At 37.9% G+C, this 17661-nt stretch overlaps 1 protein-coding gene across 2 annotated transcripts in view; it reads right to left on the bottom strand.

The window, feature by feature from the left end:
• Positions 1 to 3075, bottom strand: part of Remo (Remoulade) — a 119257-nt gene extending 116182 nt beyond the window's left edge. The window contains exon 1 of one of the 2 annotated variants that reach the window (XM_076199679.1): positions 2793 to 3075. The gene's annotated coding sequence lies outside the window, so the exon portion shown is untranslated. The remainder of the gene's footprint in view (positions 1 to 2792) is intronic. The other variant, XM_076199682.1, reaches the window with a different exon arrangement.
• Between the last annotated feature and the right edge of the window lie 14586 nt (positions 3076 to 17661).

The following is a 17661-nucleotide window of genomic DNA, read 5'->3' as shown; positions in this document are numbered from 1 at the left end:
GTCTTTTATGTCATCTTTTATGTCCTTGAGGCTGTGATTTGTCTTTCCCCATTTATATAAAATACTCCTTTCTGTCTTTTTGTGGTCACTTTATATTTTCTCAAAACCATTTATGGTTCTGATTGCAATTCATTATGCTTGTCTATTATTCTATTTTAGAAACTAAACTTCTTGACATCTTTTTCACCTTCAGCTCTGTAAAGTGTTCCCTCATCATCTCCATTATTCTTTGTCTATGATCATATCACTGCTGCATAATTCAAGCTCAGCCTTATTTACTGTGTCATTAGTGTTTTGGCCATTGTCTTTTTCATGTTTGCCAATCATACAAATGTGTGCTTTGCATAATATGGACCCATATTGAGAATAATTGTTCCCCTGAGTTTCACTGACTGGAAACCTGCAGCTTCATAGAAGCTGGCAACAGTGATGGCCCTTCCAAACATCTCTCTGAAAAGAAACTTTGAACTGATGTTTGAATTATATCAATGCTTGATTGTTTCTGTTACCAGCTTGTAGTATTTGACTGAGGTAAGAAACCCCATTTGTCAACTCTCCTTGTTGAAAAGATGGAGGAAATTCAATCAGAGATATCCTGGGCCTAGTGCAAAAATTGGGTGTCAGCCACTCAGAGTTGCATCTCCAAATGGAGGTGAGGATGCTAATGGACTTTGATGAAGAGCAGTATCTCACAAGAGCATCTCACACAGGTACCTACAATTATTCCCTGGGTCCATATTCAAACTCAACAGCTACCATTGCCTTATACTTCTGGATGTCAGAGCACATTGTACAATGACCTTCATGAAAGGCACCTCTTTGTATGAATTTATTACCATGGAAATACTATTACTCTTCTGTGCATACTCTGGTCTTTCCACACTCACAGGAACTCTTACTTTCAAAGCTACTTCCTGCTTACTCTTTTGTTATTTCTAAGTCACCTGATATAAAAACTCTCTTGTGGAGATAACTTTGTGAGTGGGATCAACATCAGGGAAGAATGGCACATACCCATATGTCACTGCAGTTGACTTTTATAAATTAGGCTGGTAACAGGCTTTGACTGAATCTCACAAAGCAGTCTTTGGTTTGATACAAAGCCATGTCAGATATATCCCATATTTCTCTGAGGGCATTTGGTACCAGACATTTGAAACACTGCTTCAAGTCAATATTTCACTTCCATGTTTCACAGACAGAATGCACAAGCAATTTGAAGATTCAGATCTTTCCTTTCTTGCATAATTATCAACAATCCCATATATTCTGGTTAAAGGAATTCATAATGTCACTGGCCAAGCCAATACTTCAAAGGATCTCCTAATATGTCATACACTACATCATGTCCTAATATTGTCATACACTACATCACCAAGGTATGTGAAAATTTCTAGGACCCCAATGCCCTTGCCACATACATCGACAGACTGAATTATATTATCTAGTAAACCCCCAGCAGTCTTACCTCCTCAACCTAAATAACTCAACAAGAAGTACAGCATCATTGGCAAAGACAAGGTTGGTAATTTTAGTGTTCCCATTAGATGATTAGATGCTATGCAAATTCAGAGAAAGAAAAAACACTAATACAGTGGAATCTAGCTATAAGCATGGTGATAGATCCTTTAAGGGGACAAAAGGGATATATATCCCACCTCCAATGGGATTTTGGTCTGGGGAGATGACCTATTAATCATTCCCCACAGGTAATTATTTCCCTTCCCTTTGCTGATGATGCCTTAGTCTGCTTAAAGTTGTGTTACATCCCTAAAGTCACTATATCCTGTATGTTTATGACTAGCACATTCAAAATTCCAATTTATCATAAAAACAATGTGTACATATTCCAAACATTAATATAAGTACATGTATTTAGAGTAAACTAATAAATTTTATATTTACTATTTATAAGTCTGGTATAGAGTGGCAGTGCTTTAACTAATAATTCTTTATCTAAAAACTACATATTTACAAAAAATTGCCATACTTTATCTATGGTAACCAGCACTTCTATCCTGAGGAGCAACATAGGGTCACAAAGGTGAGATTGTAGATAGCTACTAGAATGGATGAGTAGTACAAGTTAAAAGTGGTTATCATTCTTCTTCGCATGGCCACTAGTTTCCAATTATATAAGAATTTTATGTGACTGATCTATGGGGGTGAAATAAGTCCCTACAGCTACAGTATTGACAGTATACGATTTATAAATTCAACACCCCATATAGGGATATATAAAAGATGTATATATATATATATAAAGTAGAAAGGTTCCCCTTTTAAGTTCTTGATGTTTCTATAATTATACATAATAAATCATGGCCTATGGGAAAGGGGTGTGGCAAAATTGTGTCATTTCAAGAATAAATAACTTATTAATTCCATATAAATATTATTAGCCTGTTAATAATAGTAAAAGCCTAATGGTGTGCACATAATAATAGGCATTCAGGCATAATATGAGTAGGTAGAATAATGGTAAATTTAAAAATACTTCCAATTTATTGTCTTCATATTAATTGGTGAGCATATTTACATTCCCTAACTGGTAAGAGGTTTCCCTGGAGCTATTCTGGACTATAGCCGTGGCCGCCTTGAATGGAGACATTGCAAGATCGTGGGTTGTACGGATAACAACAGCAAAGATGCAAGTGTGCAACTACTTCTGTTTACTCAGGGTTCAGGAATGTCTCCCACTTAAACGCACACAGAAAAAAACAACCTTCTGGAATTCCTAGTACATGTTTAGTTAAAAAATAATGTTGAATATGCTTTCTTTTTCTACTCACCTTATTGTTAATGAAACTCCAGATTCACGAAAATATTACATCCTTTGGTAGAACATCAAAATCCTGATCTTTGTATTCCACTCCTTACATTAATCGTCTTCGGCTTATCTAACACTTTTCACACACGCCTCAGACTAAATATACACACTAACTCATTATCTACTCTTATAATCATATGAATGCACCAGGTATGCACCTTTCATTCAACATTTCCTAATTTATCAATCCACCACCTATTCACCACATATAAACATCACAACACCCTACTGCCAATGGGCATTATGATTGGCTTGTACCCGGTCCAAGATTGACGCTGATTGGTTAACCAAAATACACATAAACAAAACAACGAAATCATAGAAAATGGACCACATTCCTCGTTCTTAGAAAACAAATAACTATACCCCAGACTTTAATATATGAAAATACACACACACACACACACACACACACACACACACACACACACACACACACACACACACACACACACACACACACACACACACACACACACACACATACACACACGCGCGCGCGCGCGCGCATGCACGTACGCACGCACGCAAGCACGCACGTACACACACACACACACACACACACACACACACACACACACACACTCACGCACGCGCGCGCGTGCGCGCGCGGTTGGTAGAGTCTCCGACTGTCACTACGGCGGTCAGGGTTCGAATCCTGCCCAGGGCTGAAATAATTTCAGTATCGCTGCACTTCGAGTCGTTACTCCAACTCTCGTGGGCGGGGAGTTGGGTGTGTGTGTGCACGTAAGGTCACAACATTACACATTGGTCGGTCATACGAGCTCTGAGCTCTCTTCCGGGAGGGAAATAGCTGTCGATCACGAGTCCAACACGTGATCTAAAGACCAAGGTGAATCACACACACACACACACACACACACACACACACACACACACACACACACACACACACACACACACACACACACACACACACACACACTAACACACACACACACATACACACACACACACACACACACACACACACACACACACACACACACACACACACACACACACACACACACACACACTTTCAACGAACGGACGGCTTGACGAACGCTCTGAAGAAAAGTGCAGATTGTGGATACCAACGCAAAGAGAAGTGCCTTTTTGTATTTGCAGGGGGGGGGAAATTGCTCGTGTGGTAGTGGGAAAGTAAGGAAAGAGGAGAGGGGGAGGGATTACTGGGGAAATGGAAGGTAATGAGGAGGTGGAGGAAATGGCCCTGACGGGCCGCCGGGTAGACAAAAGACCCCAAGACGAGTTGGATGATAACATGTCTAATAGGAATGTGAAGATTAGAGGTATAGATAGGAGCAATATAGCAGAAAGTGATGAGAATATTTTCAAGGGATTTAAAGAGAGTGGGGGGGACTCAAACCCCCCCGACTGACAAGACTAGAAGATGAAGGTTGATAAGGTGATCGAGGACTTGGAGAGTAGGTTAGGTCATATGAACACCATTTTAAAAAGGGTTGAAAGATTGGAAGAACTGGAAAAGGCGAATAAAAACTTAACTGATGAAATAGAAGAACTAAAAAGACAGTTAAGAGAGGTAAAGGGGGAGAATGAGGAATTGAAGAAGAATAGTAAAGAAAACAGAGAAACAATAGCTAAAGAAAGTAAAAATTGGAAGCAAACCCAAGAAGGAAATAAGATTTCATTCACTGACATAGTCAAACAGCAATTGAAAGAACATACTGAAGACTCAGTTATTAAAGTGATGAGACAAAAGGAGAATATAGTAAGGGATTTAGCAGACAAGAAGAAATGTATAATTATATTAGGAATGGAAGAGAAACACAACACAGATAGAACCACAAGAATCAAAGAGGAAAATGAAAAAGTAAGCCAATTACTAGAATCAGTTCAGGAAGATGAACCAGGAATTATGAAACAAATCGAAGAGAAATTTAGACTCGGAAAGTATAGCACAGACAAGACCAGACCAATTAAGATTAAATTCAAGTCACAAACAACGGCAGAGAATATCTTATCCAAAACAGGGAAACTAGCAACAAGCGAACAACACAAAAAGATATGGATAAAAAGAGAAATGAATAAAGAGGAAAGAGAGGAAGAAAAGCAGAAAAGACTGGAAGCTAAGACAAAAAACGAGAACAGAACGGAGTCAGAGAAAGAGAGATTCTATTGGAGAGTAGTGAACATGAAACTAAGGAAGTTCGACATACAAAAGAAAAACATAAGGGAAACAGAGAACACAATGGAAGTGGCAGAAAACTAAGAGTGTCTTACACAAATATAGATGGATTAATAACAGGATTGAATGAGCTGAATGATTATTTGAAAGAAAAAGAACCGGACATAATGGGAATTGTAGAAACAAAATTAAAAGGCCCACTACCACCCAACAGTGTAGGACATGATGCATACAATTATTGGATTAGAAACAGAGAGAAAAAGCAAGGGGGTGGAGTTATGTTCCTGACTAAGAAGGATATAAACGTGAAAGGTGTCATATATGGAAAGAATACAGTAGAGATGATTATGATAGAAGTGGAAGACAGAGATAAGAAGAGCAGAAAATTTGTGATCAATTATGTGCCTCCGAAAACAGCCTCATGGGAGGAGAGTGAATATAAAAGTATGTTAGAGGACACAAAGATAGCATTAACTAAAATAATGGAAGACGGAGGAAGAATAGTTATGATGGGCGACTTTAATTGCAAAGAAATCTGCTGGGAAGAAATGACAGCAAAGAGTGGTGATGACTCATGGGGAAATGCTCTACTTGAGATGATTACTGACCATTCAATGACACAATGGATACAAGAGAACACTAGGTATAGAAATGAAGAAGAACCATCGAGGCTAGACTTAATAATTACATCTGAACCTAGAATAGTGGACAAGATTGAATATAAAACACCAATAGGTAAAAGTGACCACATATTGATTGAACTGGAACTTAATGAAGAAAAATATATGAAAAGAAATGAACAATATAGAAAAGGAAGAATGATGTATGAAAAAACAAACTTTGATAAAATAAGAGAATTCTTCCAACAAGAAAACTGGGAAGAAATATACAAAGAAGAAACATCAGTGGAAGAGAAATGGAATATTTTGACAAAAATTTACAAAAAAGGAGTGGAAAAGTATGTCCCAAGACAAAAACAAGAAAAAGAATATGTAAAATGCTGGTACAACAAAAGTTGTAGGGAGTTAAAAGACAAAAGAGACAAAGCCTGGACCAGATGGAAAAAAGACAGAAGACCTGAAAAATGGAAATTATATACTGGTTATAGAAATGAATATGTACAAAAGTGCAGAGAGAAAAAAAGAAAATATGAAAAAGATGTTATAGAAAAGTGTAAAGATCAACCAAAACTATTCTACAGATTTGTAAACAATAAACTGAAAAACAAACAAGACTTGGAGAAATTGAGACAAGGAGGAGTTGAATACACTGAGGAAATGGAAATGGCAGAAATTATGAACAAACATTTTAAATCAGTGTTTACAAGGGAAAATATACAACCTGAAGAGATTGAGTGGAAAGAAAAAGTCCCCCCTATGGAAGAAATAGAAGTAACAAAGAATGAAATATTGACACACTTGGGTAATTTTGATGTCAGAAAATCGCATGGGCCAGATGAAATAGCAAACTGGATTCTGAAAGAATGCAGGAATGAACTGGCAGACAAAATACATAGCATAATAAGCAGTTCCTTAAAAGAAGGAAAAGTTCCAGAAGATTGGAAAAAAGCAAATATAGTACCTATATATAAAGGAGGAAATAAAGAAGAACCTACCAATTATAGACCAGTCTCTCTAACAAGTACAATAGCAAAAATTTGTGAAAGAATTATCAAAAGTAGATGGGTAAAATACTTAGAAAAAAACAACGTACTAAATCCAAGGCAATTTGGATTCAGACAAGGACGGTCATGCGTCACCAATTTAATATGTTTCTATTCAAGGCTAATAGATATAATACAAGAAAGAGATGGATGGGCTGATTGTGCATTTCTAGACCTAAAAAAAGCTTTTGACAAAGTACCACATAAGAAGTTGCTTAAGAAATTAGAATATGAAGGAGGAATACAAGGTAAATTGCTAAATTGGATGGAAGACTTTTTGCAAGAAAGAAAAATGAGAGTAGTGATAAGAGATCAGCACTCAAAATGGAATGAAGTAATAAGCGGTGTCCCGCAGGGAACAGTTCTGGCCCCAATAATGTTTGCTATATATATTAATGATATGGATGAAGGAATTGAAAGCTATATGAGCTTCTTTGCAGATGATGCAAAACTACTGAAAAGAGTGAAAACTGAAGAAGATTGTGAATCACTACAGAGGGATCTAAATAAAGTACAAGAATGGAGTAGGAAGTGGAAGATGGAGTTCAATACAAAAAAGTGTAGTATAATGGAATTTGGAAAAAGCAAAAACAGAATAGCAGGATCATATAATTTGGGAGAAGAAGGAATAAAAAAAGTAGAAAATGAGAAGGACCTGGGAGTCATTGTTATGAATAATATGTCACCTGAGAAACATATAAATAAGATTTTTGGAGAAACTTATAATTTAATAAGAACAATCAAAGTGGCATTTACATACCTGGATGAAGAAATGGTGAGGAAAATCCTAATCACCCTGATAAGACCAAGATTGGAATATGCAGCAACGATATGGTCACCAAGTACAAAAAAATGTATAAAAAAACTTGAAAGGATACAAAGAGCAATTACAAAACTGGCACCAACACTCTCAAAACTATCATATGAGAGAGAGACTACAAAAACTTAAACTACAGACACTAGAGCAAAGAAGAGAGAGAGGAGATTTGATAGCTATTTACAGAATCATGAAAGGCATAGAAATTACTGATAGAGAGAATCTGATAAAATGGGATGACAGAAATACAAGAGGACACGGAAAGAAAATAAAAAAAGACAGCTATAGAAGAGATTTGAAAAAGAACAGCTTTCCTCACAGAGTAATAGACAGTTGGAACAAGTTAGATGAGAAAGTGGTGTGTGCAAAAACAATACATGAATTTCAAAATAGTTTAGATAAAATGAGATATGAAGACGGGACCCCACGAGCATAGCTCCCCTTCCCGTAAAATACAACTAGGTAAATACAACTAGGTAAATACACACACACACACACACACACACACACACACACACACACACACACAATAAAGAAGACCGGTATCACTGAGAAGCACAATAGCAAAAAATTGTGAAAGAATTGTCAAAAATAGATGGGTAAAGCACCCGGAAGAAAAAAAAACTATACTAAATCCAAATCAATTTGGATTCAGACAAGGGAGATCATGTACAACAAATTTGATCTGCTTCTACTCAAGATTAATGGACATAATACAAGAAAGAGATGGGTGGGGACACTGTGCCTTTCTCGACTTACAAAAGACATTCGACAAGGTACCACACAAAAAACTTATAAAGAAGATAGAGTCAAAAGGTGGCATCAGAGGAAAATTATTGGAATGGATGAAAGACTTCCTGATTGGGAGGAAAATGAGAGTTGTAATTAGAGAAAAATTCTCAAACTGGGAAGAAGTGAAAAGCGGTGTCCCGCAGGGATCAGTACTGGCCCCGATCATGTTTGCCATGACATGGATTGATGACATGGATGAAAGTGTAGAGTGTTATATGAATTTCTTTGCAGATGATGCAAAGATACTAAAGAAGGTAAAAAACGGAGGAAGACTGCAACTCATTGCAACAAGATTTGGACAAGACTTGGAACTGGACCCAAAAGTGGGAAGTAAAATTCAATATAAAGAAATGTAGTATAATGGAGTTTGGAAAGAGTAAAAACAGAATATCAAAAGATTACAAAATTGGTGAAGAAAAGGTGAAAAAAGTAAACTCAGAGAAAGATCTTGGAGTGATGATTGGCAAGGACATGACACCAGATAAGCATATTAACAAAATATTCGGAGAAACCTACAATTTATTGAGATCAATCAAAGTGGCGTTTGCCTATTTGGACGAAGAAATGATAAAGAAAATCCTAACTACACTAATAAGACCAAAACTCGAGTACGCAGCAGCACTCTGGACACCCAGTACCAAAAAGAACATTAAAAAACTAGAAAGGTTACAAAGAGCAACAACCAAACTAGCACCAACTCTTTCCGAACTAACATATGAGCAAAGACTGTCCAAATTAGAACTACCAACTTTGGAACAGAGAAGAGAAAGAGGTGACCTGCTGACTATCTACAGAATAATGAAAGGAATGGAAGTTTTAGATAGGGATGACTTGTTAATATGGGACAACTGTAAAACGAGAGGACGCAAAAAAGAAACTAAAAAAAAGATAGTTACAGAAGGAATTTAAAAAGGAACAGCTTCCCACACATGGAAAAAATTAGACAACGAAACAGTGTGTGCAAACACTATACAACATTTTGAGAAAAACCTTGATGCTGAGAGATACAAAGACGGGTTACCACGAGCATAGCTCCCTTCCCGTATAATACAACTAGGTAAACACACACACACACACACACACACACACACACACACACACACACACACACACACACACACACACACACACACACACACACACACACACACACACACACACACACACACACACACACACACACACACACACACACACACACACACACACGACTCGGTACCGCGGATGGTAGAGTCCCAGACTGTCAGTATGGCGGTACCGACGGTACCTGGTTCGAATCCTTGGGTTGGCACAGTGTATATAAATATATTTATTAACTTGTATTGTGATGTTGTATGTTTGTCGTGTATAGTGCAATGATTGTGTTATTGTAAGATTCAGCAGATGCAGTGCGCGCCATGGTTTGGCGCCAAAAATGTGAGCGTGGCGTCAGTAGTCAGTATTCAAGCAGCCTTGACGACTGCCGCACGCATTTTTTGTGCTTGTGTTCTTTTGTGTATCTAAATATACTTGTGCCTTGACTTTCGTTGTGTCTTAATTTTGCCACCCAGAACATTAAATGGTGGCAGCGCGTAAACATTCATTGTGTATATATACAGAACTCGATTTGTGTGACTTTGAGAATTGCCGGCCGGTACGCGTTGTGGCGATGTCTTTTTTCTCCCCATTTTTCCTTTCCAGCCAGGTGTTTTTCAGTGAACTTAACTAATAATAGACATGATAGTGCTCCGGACACAGTGACTTCAGTTTGTATTTCGGCGCAGGTGATTTGCGCCAGGTGATTTCTTTTTGTTCCCGCTCTTCTCGGGTATCATCGGCGTCTGCCCTGCCACTGGATCGCCTTGGGTTCCTGTGTGTGTTCTCAGCGCTAATTTGGGGCTGGATGGTGGAGGATTTTGGACAGTCAGGGCTGAAATTATTTCAGTATCACTACGCTTCGAGTCGTTACTCCAACTCTCGTGGGCGGGGATTTGGGTGTGTGTGTGCGTGTAAGGTCATAGCATTACCCATAGACCGGTCATACGAGCTCTGAGCTCTCTTCCGGGAGGGAAATAGCTGTCGATCACTAGTCCAACACGTGATCCAAAGACCAAGGTGAATCACACACACACACACACACACACACACACACACACACACACACACACACACACACACACACACACACACACACACACACACACATACACACACACACGTCGGTCGAAGAGACAACAAGGCTTGGACTCCGGAAAATCTACAAATTACGAGGATCACAACGACAAGGAAGTACCTGTGTTGTATCAATAGGGAAGGGGAAAGCTCGTGGTGTAGTGGGAAGGTAAAGAAAAGGGAGAAGGGGAGAGATTACTGAGGAAAATGGAAGGAAATGAGGAAGGGAAAGATTGGGCCCAGGAAGTCAGATATGTAAAAAAGAGACGGCCAGACGACGATGGTGAAGTCGAAGAGATTAGTAAAAATGTAAGAATTAGAAATATAGATAAGAGCAGCGCAATGGAAGGTGAAGATAACTATTTCCATGGATTTAATGAGGGAGGAAATGACAACCTCCGCCGACTATTAAATCTAGAGGAGAAACTAAAAGAAATGAATGAAACTTGGGAAGTTAGGTTTAACCAATTAAACTGGGTTACCCAAAGAGTTGATAAACTGGAAGAACTAAAGTAGGAGAATCAAAACCTAACTAAAGAAATAGAAGAATTAAAAAGACAGTTAAGAGAAGTAAAGGATGAGAATGAGGAATTGAAGAGGAGTAATAAAGAGAATAAAAAGTCCATAGCACAAGAGGTAAGTAGTTGGAAAAAGTACAAGAGAACAATAAAATAGAATTTAGAAGTATAATGGAACAGCAGTTGAAAGAACAAACTAAAAACACAGTTATTAAAGTGATGAGGAAGAAGGAAAATATAATAAGAGACTTAGTGGATAAAAAGAAATGTATAATTATATTGGGGATGGAAGAGAAGTATAATCTAAATAGGACTACAAGAATAAAGGAAGAAAAGGAAAAAATAAATAAGATATTAGAAGTAGTTCAAGAAGATGAACCAGAAACAGGGAAAGAGATAGAAGAAATATATAGACTAGGGAAATATAATACAGATAAGACCAGATCAATTAAGGTTAAATTCAGGTCACAAACGACAGCAGATAATATCTTAGCAAAAACAGGGAAACTAGCAAAAAGTGATCAATATGAACAGGTATGGATAAAAAGAGAAGTGAATAAAGAGGAAAGAGAGGAGGAGAAAACAAAAAGACTAGAAGCTAAGGAAAAAAAACGAGAAAAGAACAGAGTCAGAAAAAGAGAAATTCTATTGGAGAGTAATGAATATTAAAGTGAGGAAATGGTTCATAGGAGAGAAAAACAGAAGGGAAACAGAAAACACGATGGAAGTAGCAGAAAATTAAAAGTGTCTTACACAAATATAGATGCCTTAATAACAGGCTTGAATGAAGTGAATGATTATTTGAAGGAAAAAGAACTGGACATAATGGGAATTGTAGAGACAAAATTGAAAGGTCCACTACCACCCAACAGTGTAGGACATGGTGCATATAATTATTGGATTAGAAACAGAGAGGTAAAACAAGGGGGTGGAGTTATGTTCCTGACTATGAAGGATATAAATGTGAGGAATGTCACATATGGAATGACTAGAGTAGAGATGATTATGATGGAAGTGGAGGACAAGGATGGGAAGAGCAGGAAGTTTGTAGTAAATTATGTGCCTCCTAAAACGGCTTCGTGGGAAGAGAAAGAACACAAAAATATGTTAGATGACACAAGGATAACACTAAATAAGATAATGGAAGATGGAGGAAGAATAGTTATAATGGGTGACTTTAATTGTAAAGAAATCTGCTGGGAAGAGATGACAGTGAAGGGTGGAGACGACCTATGGGGAAACGTACTACTTGATATGATTATAGAACATACAATGACGCAATGGATACAAGAGAATACTAGGTATAGAAATGAGGAAGAACCATTGAAACTGGACCTAATAATCACATCAGAACCTGAAATAGTGAACAAGATTGAATATAAGACACCAATAAGTAAAAGTGACCACATATTGGTTGAGCTGGATTTAAATGAGAAAAATACATGAAAAAACGAACAATATAGAAAGGGAATATTGATGTATGAAAAAACAAACTTTGATAAAATAAAAGAATTCTCTCAAAAAGCTGACTGGGAAAGAATACAGAAGGAGGAAAAAAAAGTAGAAAATAAATGGAATTTTTGACAAAGATTTATAAAGGAGTGGAAAAGTATGTTGCAAGACAAAAGCAAGAAAAAGAGTATGTAAAGTGTTGGTACAGCAAAAGATGTAGGGAATTAAAAGACAAAAGGGATAAAACTTGGATAAAATGGAAAAAAGACATAAGACCTGAAAAATGGAAAATATATACTAGTTGTAGAAATTAATATGTACAAGTGTGCAGAGAAGAAAAGAGAAAATACGAAAATTATGTCATAGAAAAATGTAAAGATCAATCAAAAATATTTTATAGATTTGTAAGTAACAAACTGAAAAATAAATAAGTATTAGAGAAACTACGACAAGGAGGAGTTGAATACACAGAGGAAATAGAAATGGCAGAAATTATGAACAAGCATTTTAAATCGGTGTTTACAAGGGAGAACATACAACCTAGAGATATCGAGTGGGAGGAGAAAGTCCCCCCTATGAAAGAGATAGAAGTATCAAGGAATGAAATAATGAATCACTTGAGTAATCTCGATGTCAGAAAATCGCATGGACCAGATGAAATGGCAAACTGGATTTTGAGAGAATGCAGGAATGAACTAACAGACAAAATACATAGTCTAATAAACAGTTCACTGGAAGAAGGAAAAGCTCCAGAAGATTGGAAAAGAGCAAATATAGTATCAATATATAAAAGGGGAAACAAGGGAGATCCTACTAACTATAGACAGGTCTCTCTTACAAGTACGATAGCTAAAATTTGTGAAAGAATTATCAAAATTAGATGGGTAAGGCATTTGGAAAAAAAAACATACTAAATCCAAGGCAATTTGGATTTAGACAAGGATGATCATGCATCACAAACTTAATGTGTTTCTATTCAAGGTTAATAGATGTATTACAAGAAAGAGATGGATGGGGTGATTGTGCATTTCTAGACCTGAAAAAAGATTTTGACAAGGTGCCACATAAGAAGTTGCTAAAGAAATTAGAAACGGCAGGAGAAATACAGGGCAAACTGCTGAAATGGATGGGAGACTTCTTGCATGAAAGAAAAAAGAGAGTGGTGATAAGAGGCAAACACTCTAATTGGGATGAAGTGATTAGTGGAGTTCCACAAGGAACAGTTCTGGCCCCAATAATGTTTGCTATATATATTAATGATATGGATAAAGTAATTGAAAGTTATATGAGCTTCTTTGCGGATGATGCAAAATTGTTGAAAAAAGTGAACACTGAAGAAGATTGTGAGTCACTACAGAGTGATCTCAATAAAGTATGGGAATGGAGTAGGAAGTGGAAGATGGAATTCAATATTAAGAAGTGTAGTATAATGGAATTTGGAAGAAGCAAAAAAAGAATAGTGGGATCATATACATTGGGGGAAGAAGAGATGAAAAAAAGTAGAAAATGAGAAGGACCTGGGAGTCATTATTATGAATAATATGTCCCCTGAGAAACATATAAACAAGATTTTTGGAGAAGCTTATAATTTAATAAGAACAATCAAAGTGGCATTCACATACCTGGACGAAGAAACTACAAGCCACTTTGATAAGACCAAGATTGGAGTATGCAGCGACGACGCGGTCACTAAGTACAAAAAATGTATAACAAAACTTGAAAGAATACAAAGAGCAATTATGAAATTGGCACCAACACTCTTAGAACTATCATATGAAGAGAGACTAGCAAAACTTGAGCTACAGACATTAGAGCAAAGAAGAGAGAGAGGAGACTTGATAATTATTTATAGAATCATGAGAGGCATAGAAACTTTTGATAGGTTTTAATAAAATGGGATAGTAGAAATACAAGAGGACACGGAAAGAAAATCAAGAAGGACAGTTATAGAAGAGACCTGAAAAAGAACAGATTTCTCCACAGGGTAATAGACGTTTGGAACAAGTTAGACGCGAAAGTTTTGTGTGCAAAAACAATACACGAATTCAAAAACAGTCTAGATAAAACGAGATATGAAGACGGGATACCACGAGCATAGCTCCCCTTCCCGTAAAATACAACTAGGTAAATACAACTAGGTAAATACACACACATACACACACACACACACACACACACACACACACACACACACACACACACACACACACACACACACACACACACACACACACACACACACACACACACACACACACACACACACACACATACAAAGAACAAACTAGATGCTGAGAGATACAAAGAGGGGTCACTACGAGCATAGCTCCCCTTCCCGTATAATTATAACACAACTAGTAGGTAAACACACACACACACACACACACACACACACACACACACACACACACACACACACACACACACACACACACACACACACACACACACACACACACACACACACACACACACACACACACACACACACACACACACACACACACACACACACACACACACACACACACACACACACACACACACACACGGCTGAAATAATTTCAGTATCGCTGCGCTGCGGGTTGTTACTCCAACTCTCGTTAGCGAGGGGGAATTGGGGCTGTGCATGCGTGTAAGGTTACAGTATTACCCATAGATCGGTCATACGAGCTCTGAGCTCTCATCCGGGAGGTTAATAACTGTCGATCACGAGTCCAACACGTGATCCAAGGCCATTGTGAATGTATGTGATTCACCATGGTCTTGGATCATGTGTTGGACTTGTGATCGGCAGCTATTACCCTCCCGTGTGAGCTCAGAGCTCATATATGACCGATCTATGGGTTTACGAGTACACACATACTCGTACACCCTACTCCCCACGAGAGTTGGATTAACAGCTTGTAGCGCAGCAATACCGAAATTATTTCAGCCCTGGGCGGGATTCGAACTCGGACAGCTGGAGTAGTGGTTGCGAAAGTCACCACTGCGCCGTCTATATATGCATATACGAGTATATATGTACAATGTATATATGTATGTATGTATATATGTATGTACGTATGTATGTATATGCATATGTATATATGTATATACACACACACACACACACACATATATATATATATATATATTTGTATGTACATATATATATATATATATATATATATATATATATATATATATATATACATATATATATATCATCGTTGTCTTGAAGTTCTCGTAGTGCCCGCGTGTATCTTCTAGGAATGATTGACTCGCGTTTTTGGGCGGCCATTGAGCAACATGATATTATACCCTGTTTAAACCCGTTTTCTAACTCGCTGTCTTTCCAATTGTAGTTCTTTTCTATATAATCAATCGTGAACTTATGGTTGATGCCCGTGCTGAATTTCAACCCGAGATAGAGGGTTTCTTCCTGTGTCTGTGTTAAACTGAACGATGAGAGGTTTGTAACCAACTCGCGTCTCCCTACTTCTTTCCACTGACTGTTGTTGCATAGGCATGTCAGTTCTTCTTGGAGCCTCATCTTCTGTTGTTAGTCTTCGTCTGTAAGTCTAAGGACAAGACTGTGTGGCATGTGAATAGTCTAAATATTTCGACCTCAAAATGACAGTTCTTTTCAAAAAGAGGAAGCGAGGAGTATATAGTGATCTGACGATCATGTGGTGCGAGGTCAGGAGGAAGATGCCTGTTGACAATATTTCTGAGCACGGGGTTGAATATAATATCCGGAGACCACTGGCCCTTTGATATATTCATGTTGGGATAATATTCTATTAGTGTGGAATCTATCATCTTCCTCCTGAAACCACAGTCAAATTTATAAGATTAGCTTTGTCCCAAACGAGACAGTGATTTAACTGTTTCACGTGCAGGAACAATGCCGAACTTTCTTGTCCATACCTGTTTGAACGTTTGTGTTCATTCATCCTTGTCTCTAGATCCCTCTCTGACCAATGCAAACTAGATTACAATCCTTACATGGTAGCGAGTAGACACCTGGGTTGTGTTCTTTTTCAACCTTTAATGAAAGTGAACTACTTCTTTTATTAATGGTACTCCGGTAATTGTGGTAATTGTGTTAATTCTTTGGGAAGAAATTTGGTCACATAGTTGAATGATTCGAAAAAAAAAATGAAAATGGAATATTCATTGATGAATGGTTTGGTGGTATTGGATGGTGTATTAAAAAAGCTGGTTCTGGCTTGGCCGAAGGCTTTATCCAGTAACCTCAGACGGTAAGCTAATTTAATTAGTTGGGACCTGATTGATCTAAAAATTGAGGGGTACAAGTTCTAAATGTTCGAAAAAGAAGACCCGAGGGTACACTACTTTTGACATTATCTAAGTGCTGACTAAAAAATAAAGATAACTGCCTGAATAGATGTTTTTCCTCATAATAATAATATCTGAAAAATAAATCTTAACCTCTTCCTCCCACTCAACCTTGAAATTGAGATTAGGTGCTAACTGATTAAAATCACTAGAAAAAGTCACCAAAGTGACCCCAATTTTCTTCCCAAAGAGTAAAAATGTCATCAGTGTACCTGAACCAAATCATAATCAAAAGTTTGATGGTCGGAAGAAAAACGCATCCAAAGTACTCCATGTAAAGATTGACCAAAACAGTAGAAAGATTAGAACCCATGCTACGGCCATATTTTTGGTCTATAAAAAGATCGTTTAAATGAAAAGATGGTTGTTGAAACATAATTGCAAACTAAAGCGACGCTTTTTGAGATCGTAAAAGGGGAAATTATCCTGGAATGCTTGTAGCTTGGATCCTTAGAAGGTCAGTCGTTTATGGTGCCTAGTAGAGTGGTAACGTGCTGCCCTTGTAATCACGGGGATGACAGACCGATACTTGACCTGGCCCGTGAACTCAAGCTGTTTACTGGGGAGCTGCCGTAGCTGAGCACCATGGTGGGGGGTTGCAGCTTGCCGTCGTGGCGTCTGTTCGAACTCTCGCCGGGGCGCAGAGGCTAGGAAAGGCGTCCAGTCTGAGTAATGGTCCCGACCGATGTTCACCTCAGGACCTGAGGTGACTTGGTGACATCACTGTGTGTGTGATACATCAGCTACCTCCGGCTGTTGTCCCTGCAGTAGCATACCGTGGATGCACCGTCTTTCCTGCGTCGTTCATGTATGAACAGTTCCGGACTACCAAGGTTGAGGTCCTCGCGGGTACCAGCCCCGCAAACCACGAAAAAAAAAGTCAACGCAAACGTTCATAAATAACGAGACAATAACGCAACTTAA

The sequence above is a fragment of the Oratosquilla oratoria genome, chromosome 16, assembly GCF_046742065.1.
Source record: "Oratosquilla oratoria isolate Oo_2021 chromosome 16, ASM4674206v1, whole genome shotgun sequence".
In the NCBI taxonomy this organism is placed as follows: domain Eukaryota; kingdom Metazoa; phylum Arthropoda; class Malacostraca; order Stomatopoda; family Squillidae; genus Oratosquilla; species Oratosquilla oratoria.
Note: the sequence above shows the minus strand (reverse complement) of the source record. Positions and strands in the feature narration are given on the sequence as shown.